General features: G+C 46.8%; 1 long non-coding RNA gene across 4 annotated transcripts in view; it reads right to left on the bottom strand.

Moving 5' to 3' along the window:
- LOC144380350 (uncharacterized) overlaps nt 1–9,781 on the bottom strand; it is a 29,333-nt gene extending 19,552 nt beyond the window's left edge. For 2 of the 4 annotated variants that reach the window (XR_013444482.1, XR_013444480.1), the window contains exon 1: nt 9,627–9,781. This is a non-coding gene — a long non-coding RNA (uncharacterized LOC144380350). Of the gene's footprint in view, nt 1–9,288; nt 9,372–9,626 lie in introns of those variants that run through there. The other 2 variants (XR_013444479.1, XR_013444481.1) reach the window with 2 other exon arrangements.
- Nucleotides 9,782–10,752: the final 971 nt, after the last annotated feature.

The raw sequence follows: 10,752 nt of genomic DNA on the forward strand, positions 1-10,752 counted from the left end.
TAAATAAATAAAAATCTTTAAAAAAAAAAAGAGAGAGAGAGAGAACTCTGGTTTGGACCAAATAACAATCTGGCTCTACCAGAAATCCTAAAATTCCCTTTGCTTTACACTATAGATGCATTAAACCATCAGTCTACTGACAAAATGATAGTGTTCATGAACCAATATTGGTGGGGAGATATTAATAAGGCTACAAAAAGTGCCTACCTCTGCCAGAAGGGAGGTGGGTGGGGGATGGGGGAAATAGGTGATGGGGATTAAGGAGGACACTTGTGATGAGCACTGTGTGATGTATGGAATTGTTTAACCACTGAAACTAATATAACACTGGAATTAAAAAGTTTTTTAATATTTTATTTATTCGTCAGAGAGAGCACGCACAAGCAGGGGGAGTGGCAGACAGAGGGAGAGGGAGAAGGAGGCCCCCCACTGAGCAGGGAGCCCGATGCAGGACTCGATCCCAGGACCCTGAGATCATGACCTGAGCCGAAGGCAGATGCTTAACTGACTGAGCCACCCAGGCACCCAGCATGGTTATTTTAAATAGAAACAATTAGACCTTTACAATATCGAAGTGGGTTAAAGAAGGCAGAGGCCAAGTGCATTGGACATCCTGTGACTATCTCTAAGGGTAAAATTCTGTAAGTTCCAAGGGGGTGGATCTGAGATTTACAAGGACCAGGGACAATGCTTTCAGCCAAGTTATTTGGAGGGTGTCTACAAATCTTGCCAACTGAGTCTTCATAGTGCCTTTAGTGTATTCAACTAACCCTAAGGATTGAGGATGATACACACCATGAAAGTGTTGTAAAACCAGACAAACAGCATAGACTCATTGAAACACCTGACTGGTAAAATGGATTCTCCAATCACTATGAAGTTCAAGAGGGATTCCCCAGGTTGGGATAATCTTTTTTAACAGAATTTTAGCTACAGCAGCAGTGGCCTGTCTACAAGGGAAAGCTTTGACCCAGTGAAAACCTACAAACCATGACTAAAATAATGTATATCCACAAGACAGGGGAAACTGTATGAAATCCATTTGTGTGAATGGGTTTCCCTGGATTATACTCTGGACAGGTGGGACAAGTGAGGTATGCACTTTTTAAAAACTTTTTATCTTTTTAATTATTTATTTATTTTTTGGAGCAAGAGAGGGTGGGGAGGGGCAGAGGGAAAGGAGAGACAAAATCTTAAGCAGGTTCCACGCCTAGTGCAGATCCCGATGAGGGGCTCAATCTCAGGACCCTGAGATCACAATCTGAGCCAAAATCAAGAGTCGGATGCTTAACCAACTGAGCCACCCAGCTGCCCCACTTTTTAAAAACTTTGTGCTGTCAAATAAATAAATAAAATCTTTAAAAATAAAATAAAATAACCATGCTTTGAAATACATATATACATAAAATTAAATAACCACCCATAGCAATTTTTCATAGTGCCCCTTTTTTTTATAAAGGCAGCTCCATTTTTAAAAATATTTATTTATTTGTGAAGAGAGAGAGAAGGAGAGAGAGAGTGAGAGCGCACACAAGCAGGGAGAGTGGCAGGCAGAGGCAGAGGGAGAAGCAGGCTCCCCATTGAGCAGGGAGCCCAAAGCGGGGCTTGATCCCAGGACCCCCAGATCATGACCTGAGCAGAAGGCAGATGCTTAACCGACTGAGCCACCCAGGTGCCCCAAACCATAAGAGACTCTTAACTATAGGGAACAAACCGTGGGTTGCTGGAGGGGAGGTGGGTGGGGGGATGGGGTAAATGGTTTTGCTGTTTTGCAAAGAGTTCATCAGCTATTGCTTCATGTTTGTACCTGCACCATATCTTCCCGAATGCCCTCAGCTAACTCAGTGGGCTCTTTCAGTATTTACTATGTTGCTTTCATGACCTCTTTAAGCAGGGGCCTCCAGGAGGCATACATGACTCTGGGTTTGCCCCCATAGGGAGAACTTTTCTCCCCTAAGTCAAAAAAAGTGCCAATAAATATTTTCAATTGTCTACTTGCACACACCTAGGGTTCTGGAACCATCATACAATTTGGAATTATCATGCTACTTTTTTTAAAAGATTTATTTATTTATTTTAGATAGAGAGCAGAAGGAGGGGCAGAGGGAGAGGGAGAGAGTCTCAAGCAGACTCCCCACTTCAGTGGGTTCACACTGTTCTCTTCTGAACACCAAATCTGTTCCCAAGCTCCTCCACCCCCCCCAGTCTACTCTATGCCCTGCTCGCAGATCCCCAGTAATCAGGGCATTACAAGAGGGTCATGAAGAGCTGGATGCAGTGGGCAACTGAACAGAGCAACGGCGATCACTGAGTAACCACAGTATCCAAGCACACCTACAAGCCCTCTCTCACTTACATCACCTAGGTAACAAACAGACCAGGGGTCTTAAAATTGAGCTTCCACAGATAGTCCACGGATGTCATCCAGGAGGTTGAGAAAGCAGGAACTGGTAGTTAGTGGTCTCAGACGGTGACAGTACCGAGACCACTGAAGTTCTGGCAGATAAACGGTTCTCAACTCCGCTACAAAGGGTTCCATATGAAGACGGAGAGTTTGAGGGGCCCCACTCCCAGCTGTGGTCTGTATATTTGCGTGGGGCTCAGCCAGATCTCAGGGTGGGGTGGGGGGCACTGGGGCCCAGGCCCAGGGTCTCAAGGGCAGCCCCACGGAGACGAGGTCAGGTGGGATGGCGCCTTTCCCTCTGCATCTGGACATGAACGCCTATGAACGGCATGCTGGTGTGGAATCCTTCAGTCTGAGGACAGAAACCCTCCTCCCCAAGCAACTCATGAAGTGGAACAGGACCTACAACGTTGCAAAAGCCGATGTCCTAATGTTGCCGCTGCTGACAAAGGCCACTGAAATGCGCAGCGCCCAGGCCATACCCACAACAGTATGGGATGCAGGTACGGCTGCAGACAGCAGCAAATAAAATCAGAAATACAGTCCACATTGTTGCCACTTCTGGTGTTGAGAACAGTCAGACTTCTGGGCACCCAGCAGAATGAGCTTTCCTGCCTGCGGAGTTTGTGAGACCCCAAGGACACTCCAGAGACCAGCTCCAACTTGCCGCTCCCCTTGCGAAAACCCCAAGCCACCAGCTGATGATGCCTGAAATTCCTTCACAAAGGAACAAGATGGTTTTGTTGTTTCATTCCACAGCTGGGTTTTGATGGCATGTGGCACTGATGTCCCCCTCCTCCCCAGCTGTTTAGCTAAATCCTGGGCATGAGGGCTTCCTAAGATCAAGGTCAGGCTATGGGGAGATGATGGAGGAAACACTAAGTATTGGGGGGCCTCTTATCTGTCCTCCTCTGGGGACCCTCTTTCTCTTTTATCAGATTTCCTCTCCCTCTTCACTAGTCCTGCTCGGTACCCAGTGCCCTGCTCACTGCCTCCTGACTGTCCTTCCTTCCAGAACCTCCCCATTACCCTCGCCCCATCCAAACTGCCCTGTTCTATGTTCCACACCCTCTGAGCCAATTCAGCAAGCTGACCACAGACAGCTGGGGAATAAATCTGGCACCGTATTTCATCTTCAGTTATGATCTTTAGGGAAAGAGGTTTTAACACAAAGAGTAATTCATTGGAGATAGGAGAGAGAGAGGTTTTTGAATAGCTGGGGCCTTTTATAGGGCCTTTGTGTTATTCTCTACATGCTATCCCACCTCACCCCCAGTCAGAAAGGCAGGGTTATAGTCCTGACTCTGCGAATGAACCAGTAATGTGATTTGCAGCAGAACACATCAGAGTTGGAATCCCATGGTCACTTCTGCTAAGGCATGTTTTAACACTCACGTTATGCTGCGGGGTGGGCAGTTGGTGCTGGGCCAACATTTCATGTCATGTGACCCTTGAGAGGCATTGGCGGGGGTGGGGGGGTGGCTTAGGAACTTGGGCTCCAGCACTAGACTGCCAGGATTCTAATCCATTTATGTGTTATGTAACTTTGGGGCAAGGAACCTAACCTTTCTCGCCTCAGTTTCTCTTTCTGTAAAATGGGGAAATAATGGCACCTGCCTGAAAATGTTGCTGTGGGGATGAAATGAATTAGCTAACGTCACAGAGCCCAGGTGCTCATTAAGAGCTAGTTCTTACTGTTATTAACGAAGGACTATGGCTACAGGACACGGATAGACAAGGTTGGAGCCTTGGCTCCATCCTCCACTAGTAGTGTGACCAAGAAGCAGGTCACATGTCGTGTGCCCCGGGTTCCTAATGTGCAAAACAGAGGTCACAATGGCCCACATCTCTTCAAAGGACGTTGTGAGGATTAAGAGCATTCCTGAGAAGCAGTTAACACAGTCTTGCACTGAATATCTGAATAAAAGGGAGCCGGTTAATGAACAGGTGAATTAGCTAGGCTGATGCTCCCTGGCGCACCCAATCTCTCTCCCTGGGGAAGTCAATACTGCCCTGCTTGGTTATTCCTTTTGAGACCCTGCATGGAAACTCATTTCAAGGACCGGCTCGAAAGCACCAACCAGTTCTGTCCTCCCAAAGCCCTGGTTGTGGAAATGATCAAATGGTGACCTCCAGAGTGCTTGCCTGGGGTGGCTTATCCCTCCTGGAGGGAAGAGAGCATGACAGATGCATCTTTTCTTCCCCGCAACCGTACCAAATGGGTGCCTGGCCTGTTGCAGGTGGATCCAGCCTCTCAGGATGTCACTGGGATAGCAGCACCTTCCTCTGGGGCTGCCTATTCTGCCATTTGTTCAGTGCCATGCTCTAAGCTGCACAAAAGCTCTTTTCTTTTGCGTGCCAGATCTCACCTCCTTCAAATGTCTTGAGGCTTTTGGCAAGAACCAACTGGAACCAGAAGTTCCTGCTTTGCTGCGCGCTTCCTAACGGCAGCCCAGCCCCCAGCCTGGGGATTCATCAGAGGGTCCCTGACTGAATCCAAGAGCAGATGTCACACAGGTCTCCTCTCCTCACCTCAAAAAGACTCCTTTTCTCAGAAACTGGGTATCTCTGAACGTTAGGACACAATCCAATGCCCAGCTCAAAGAGTCAGGAGGGAAGCTGAATTTTTGACTTCCTCAACTGGGCTTACATAAAGCGGCAAAGTCTGGTTCTCTGTCTTGTACCCTGTATCCAACCCCCTCAAAGTGAAATATTGTCATCTCTGAAATTCTCCTTAACTTTGTGATTCTCACTCAGCAACCATGATGACTTAAGTTAAATCAACCCACACTTCAAAATAGTCTTCGTAAGCAATTGCAACTGCTGTGAAACAGGAAGCTTTTTATGGAGGGGAAAAGCTTCAACTTGGACATTAATGGAGTCATGTCAAAAAAAACCCCCAAATGTTTATTATAGGCGGGGACGATCAGTCCTCACTTATGCACTGGGTACTTACTGTGTACCCAGCTCTGCATCACACTGCACCCAGACGGATGTGAAAAAAGAGGGGGTATCAACCCTTTTTCTTGCTTTAAGAGAGCCCATACTCTAGCTGGGATGAAAGGACGAAGGAGTTTAGAATTTTAGGAAGCATAAGAACAGTAGGTAGTTCCATTCACACTCTCAAGTACCAAGATCATCAGAGAGAGACAGATGATCAGCATGACTATGGAGCAAATCCTCAGGCAAGTTTACAGGACTGGCCTTGGAGCCTCTTCTTTGGGGCAAGTCAGCCAGGAGGCAAGAGTCAACAATGAATTACCAGGTAGAACAGCACAAATGATCACCATCAGGAATGAGAGAGGTGATATCACTACTGGTTCCTACGGATATTAGAAGGATAATTAAGGAAACATTAACTTTATACCAATAAATCTGACAATTTAGATGAAATGGACAATTTCGTCAAAAGAAAAAATTATCCAAGCTCACTCAAAAAGAAATAGATAACTAGATAGCGGGATGCCTGGGTGGCTCAGTCGGTTAAGCATCTGCCTTCAGCTCAGGTCATGATCCCAGGGTCCTGGAATCGAGTCCCACATCAGGCTCCTTGCTCCAGGCTCCTTGCTCAGCAGGGAGCCTGCTTCTCCCTCTGCCTGCCACTCCCCCTGCTTGTGCGCTCTCTCTCTCACTCTCTCTCTCTCTGACAAATAAATAAAATCTTAAAAAAAAAAAGATAACTAGATAGCTTCACTGGTGAATTCTACCAAATACTTAAGGGGAGGGGGGCGCCTGGCTGGCACGGTTGGAAGAGCATGTGACTCTTGATCTCGGGGTCATGAGTTCAAGCTCCACGTTGGGTGTAAGAGATGACTTAAAAATAATAAAATCTTTATTTATTTTTTTAAAGATTTTATGTATTTATTTATTTGACAGAGAGAGCGAGAGAGGGAACACAAGCAGGGGGAGTGGGAGAGGGAGAAGCAGGCTTCCCAATGAGCAGGGAGCCTGATGCAGGGCTCGATCCCAGGACGCTGGGATCATGACCTGAGCCAAAGGCAGGCACTTAACGACCGAGCCACCCAGGCACCCAAAAATAATAAAATTTTTAAAAAAGAAATAACTAGATGGCTTCACTGGAGAATTCTACCACATACTTAAGGGGGGAAAAAATACCAGTTCTATGCAAATTCTTTAAAACAGAAGAAGAGAAGGGGCGCCTGGGTGGCTCCGTCGGTTAAGCATCTGCCTTCGGCTCAGGTCATGATCCCAGGGTCCTGGGATCAAGCCCCGCATCGGGCTCCCTGCTCAGCGGGAAGCCTGCTTCTCCCTTTCCCTCTGCCTGCCGCTCTGCCTACTTGTGCTCTCTATCTCTCTGTCAAATAAATAAATTAAAAAAAAAAAAAACAGAAGAGGAGAAAATACTTCCAGACTCATTCTATGAGGCTGGCATTATACCCTGATACAAAAATCAGACCAAGACATTAGAAAACTACAGACCAATGTTTTTGTAATTACAGACACAAATTTTTAAACAAAATTTTAGCAAATCAAATACAACAATATATTAAAAGGATAACACATCATGGGAGCTAGGGCTTAATCCAGGGATGCAGGGCTGGTTTAACATTTGAAAACCAATGTTATTTCACCATGCTAACACATGAAAAGAAAAAAAAAAAGATATCATTTCAACAGAGGTAGACAAAAGCATTTTAAAAACTTCAACACTGATTTCTGATAAAACCTCTCAGCAAACAAGGAATAGAATAAACATTGCTCAACCTGATAATAGGCATCTATGGAAAATCACAGCTAACACCATACTTAATGGTGAAAGACGGAATGTTTTCTCCCTGACATTAGAAACAGGATAGGGATTTCCACTCTCACCACTTCTATTCAATACTGTACCAGAAGTCATAGCCACTGCAGTCAGGTAAGACAAAGAAATAAAACATCCACAATGGAAAACAAAAAGTTCTTATGATCACCTATATGATCATCCATGTAGAAAATACAATAGAAGCTATAAAAAAGCGAACGAAATGAAAAATTCTAAACAAAATTTTAGCAAATTTGAAAACGAAATTAAGAAAACAGTTCCACTCACAATAGCATCAAAAATATGAAATACTCAGGTATAACTCTGACAAAAGATATGTAAGACCTATACACAGAAAACTACAAAACATTGCTGAGAAAAATTAAAGACATAAATAAGTGGCCAGGTATACCTCGTTTATAGATCAGAAGACTCAATATTGTTAAGGTATCAATTCTACCCAGACTGGTCTATAGATTCAACACAATCCACTCAAAATCCCAGCAGGGTGTGCTGGTTTTTGGCTTTTGGGTTTGTCTGGGCAGCTATTAACAGCTGCTAATAGCAATGTAAACAGTCCCGTTCCTATGCATTCACCACAACAGGAGTATAATGTGGGGATTTTAGAGCCATGTAAGAGCCCGTAGGACAGACAGTCATAAGTAGAGGCAGTTACATAAATAATGGCTTTTCAGCAGTCACTCTGATATAGAATGAGAGAGATCAGTGTGGAATTCTAAGAAAGAGCTAATGACAAGCACCACACTGGGGTTATGGCCCTCAGCAGCTAGAGTGACTGGAGCTACTCCAGGGGCTGGAATGGTGAGGGGACCTGAGAGGAGAGTGAGTCTGCTCCAGCCACCTTTTTACCAAGTTCTTCGAGTTCTGACTCTTGTATTCCAAGGCAATTTCAGACAAGTAACTGATATAAACAGACTATTTTTCCAGTCTGCCCTTGTCCTAGAGAAATGGGCTTCAGGTAAATGACAGCATCCTGATTAAAACAAACAGGAAGCATTCAGAAATCTTGACAGAAAGAAAACAAAATTGTGTACTGAAGGCTGGGCAGATGGAGCCCTTCCTCTGTGTGATGACCCATATTAACGCAGCCAGAGAAAGTAATCAGGAAGAATACTCTCTCCGTGAGTTATCAATTTGATCAAGAGTTAGGTTCATTTGCGTATGCTTGCATTCACTTTTAGAGTTTGCTTTTTTGTCCCATACTTTCATGTTTACTTTTATTTTTTGACTATGTAGCTTCCCCCACTTTATTATGCATCACAAGAGGAAATGTTGGAAATGTAATGTTGTGAACACAAGCATTTGTTGTTGCCTTTAGATAAAGATTAATGTGGCGAGCAATGCTCTCAGGTCCCCTCTCTCTTAAGGAGCTTTACCCTATCGCTCAATAAACTTTGCTGCCCACCAAAAAAAAAAAAAAATTAATGTTGCTTTTTAAAACTAGATTGCAGGGACACCTGGGTGGCTCAGTGGGTTAAGCCTTCCGATCAGGTCATGATCCCGGGGTCCTGGAATCAAGCCCCCCATCGGGCTCCCTGCTCAGTGCGGAGCCTGCTTCTCCCTCTGCCTGCCGCTCCCCCTTGCTTGCTCTCTCTCTATGTCGCTGACAAATAAAATCTTTAAAAAAAATAAAACTAGATTGCAGTATGGTTTCAAGATAACCTGGTTCCAGGTCCTTAACATACTTCTGGAATTAACAGCAAAAAGAAAACCGACACGGCGAAATATCCAATTCCTAGCACCAATTGCTGGGGGACCCGGCTCCTCCAAGGAGCCCTGCTCTGTGGTCCTGGGGTCAGGGGCGGTCCACCAGGCAGGATTTCTGCTTAATAAAGTGACTTTTCCGATGATGCAATTTCAGCAGTGGAGAGAAGAATGGAAGCACTGCAAGAATGACTGCGAGGGGGCGGGGCTGGGCTTGTGACTGAGTTTAGGATGAACGGGCAACACACGAGGTCAGCCAACAACACCGCTGCACTAAGAGGCGGAGCATGGCTACGTGCCAGTGATCTCTGAATTTTGCTTCAGGAGTACCACCTTCAGCCCCTTTGACAAGTTAACACACTGAGGCACGGACATGGGATTCGAACTTGCTCACCATCACGAAAGCCCCACCGCCGCACGCCTCGAACTCCTGCCAAGCAACCACCGCGCGTGCGCCCAACCAGGGGCCGATTGGAGCTCGGCGCGCGACGGGGGCGGGGCTGACGTCCCTTCCGCGCACGGGATAAGCTTGGGATTGGGGAAAGCTCGCGTTGACCAATCAGATCCCAAAACGAGCCTTGGGGCCCGCTCCCTTCTCCTGGGATCCAATCGCTAGGCCCTGCACGCGCAAGCCACCGATTCAAAGTCAAGGAACCAAGAAGGGCGGGGCCGAAGAAGCTGCGACGGAAGCTTGGGAAAGGTGGCGTTCTCGGTGCTATAATGGGAGCTTACCTGGGACTTGGATGGGAACCGGGAGGATGAGCGGGGGCTGCGGACGGTCAAGGCAGTGCCACTCCTGCCTCCATCAGGGGCTTGGGCGCAATCCCCTTGCACGGGGGTGGTAGCAGCCCTTAGCGCCTCTCCAGCCCACACAATGGTTTGTTCCAGAATAGACGCCCCCTACCCAGTGGTACCTCCCAGAGCTGACTGTTCCATCTCTACCTCCTGAAGGGGTAGAACCTGGGAGGACGGTTCTATCTTGGACTGTTCCTCCCTACCTCCTGTAGGCCCCCTAGTGGTGTGATCAAGGAGGCTTCTACGCAAAGACCCTGTGAACCATTTCTCTCCCTCCTTCTCCACCCCCCCCCACCCCCAGTGGACCCTTCCGTCCCGGTCTCCCCGTGACACATACGCACTGCACATGGACGTCCCCAGCCCTGACCCTGAAGATCTTGCAGAGAGCAAAGGCCAAGGAATCCATCCGCCTGCCGCAAAGCTCCCACTCCAGGGGTGGGCTGAGGGTGTTGGTAATTGGACAGCATTGTGGCAACATCTGTCAAGATAAAAACTGGAAACTTCCTCCACTGGAATGTCAGCTCCCACGAACGTGTGACTTTTAGTTCCTTGACGTCTCCCCAGCACCTAGAGCGGTGTCCATCACTTACTAGGCACTCTTTAGGTGTTTGTTGCATGAGTGACTCCTTTGACTCACCAATTCTACTTGTAAGATTGTGTGCTAAAGAAACACTCACACGTGCACATAGCTGTGTGCACAAGGTTGGTATGAACGAACTACCGGGGGGAAACACTCTAAATGACCATTTATAGCTAATGATTTGCAAAATAAAATTAATGACTGGGGTTCATGTTATACCAGACCTGGACATGCAACTCCAAGAGGCTAGCGTCTGATCCCTGTGGGAGGAATGGGGCTGGGCTTTGCTCACCTCATTTCTGGCTCTACGTCACTCCCAGGGCTATCCTAGATGAGTAGCCTTGGAGAGGACTGGCTCTGGCCTGGGAGAGGACAGGTTTCCTGCTAAAGGATGGGGACTTAGCCATAGGACCACACTTTAAGAAAGATGTAAGGAGGGGCGCCTGGGTGGCTCAGTTGGTTAAGCATCTGGCTTCTGCTCAG

Source organism: Halichoerus grypus, chromosome X (assembly GCF_964656455.1).
Source record: "Halichoerus grypus chromosome X, mHalGry1.hap1.1, whole genome shotgun sequence".
NCBI classification, from domain to species: Eukaryota; Metazoa; Chordata; class Mammalia; order Carnivora; family Phocidae; genus Halichoerus; species Halichoerus grypus.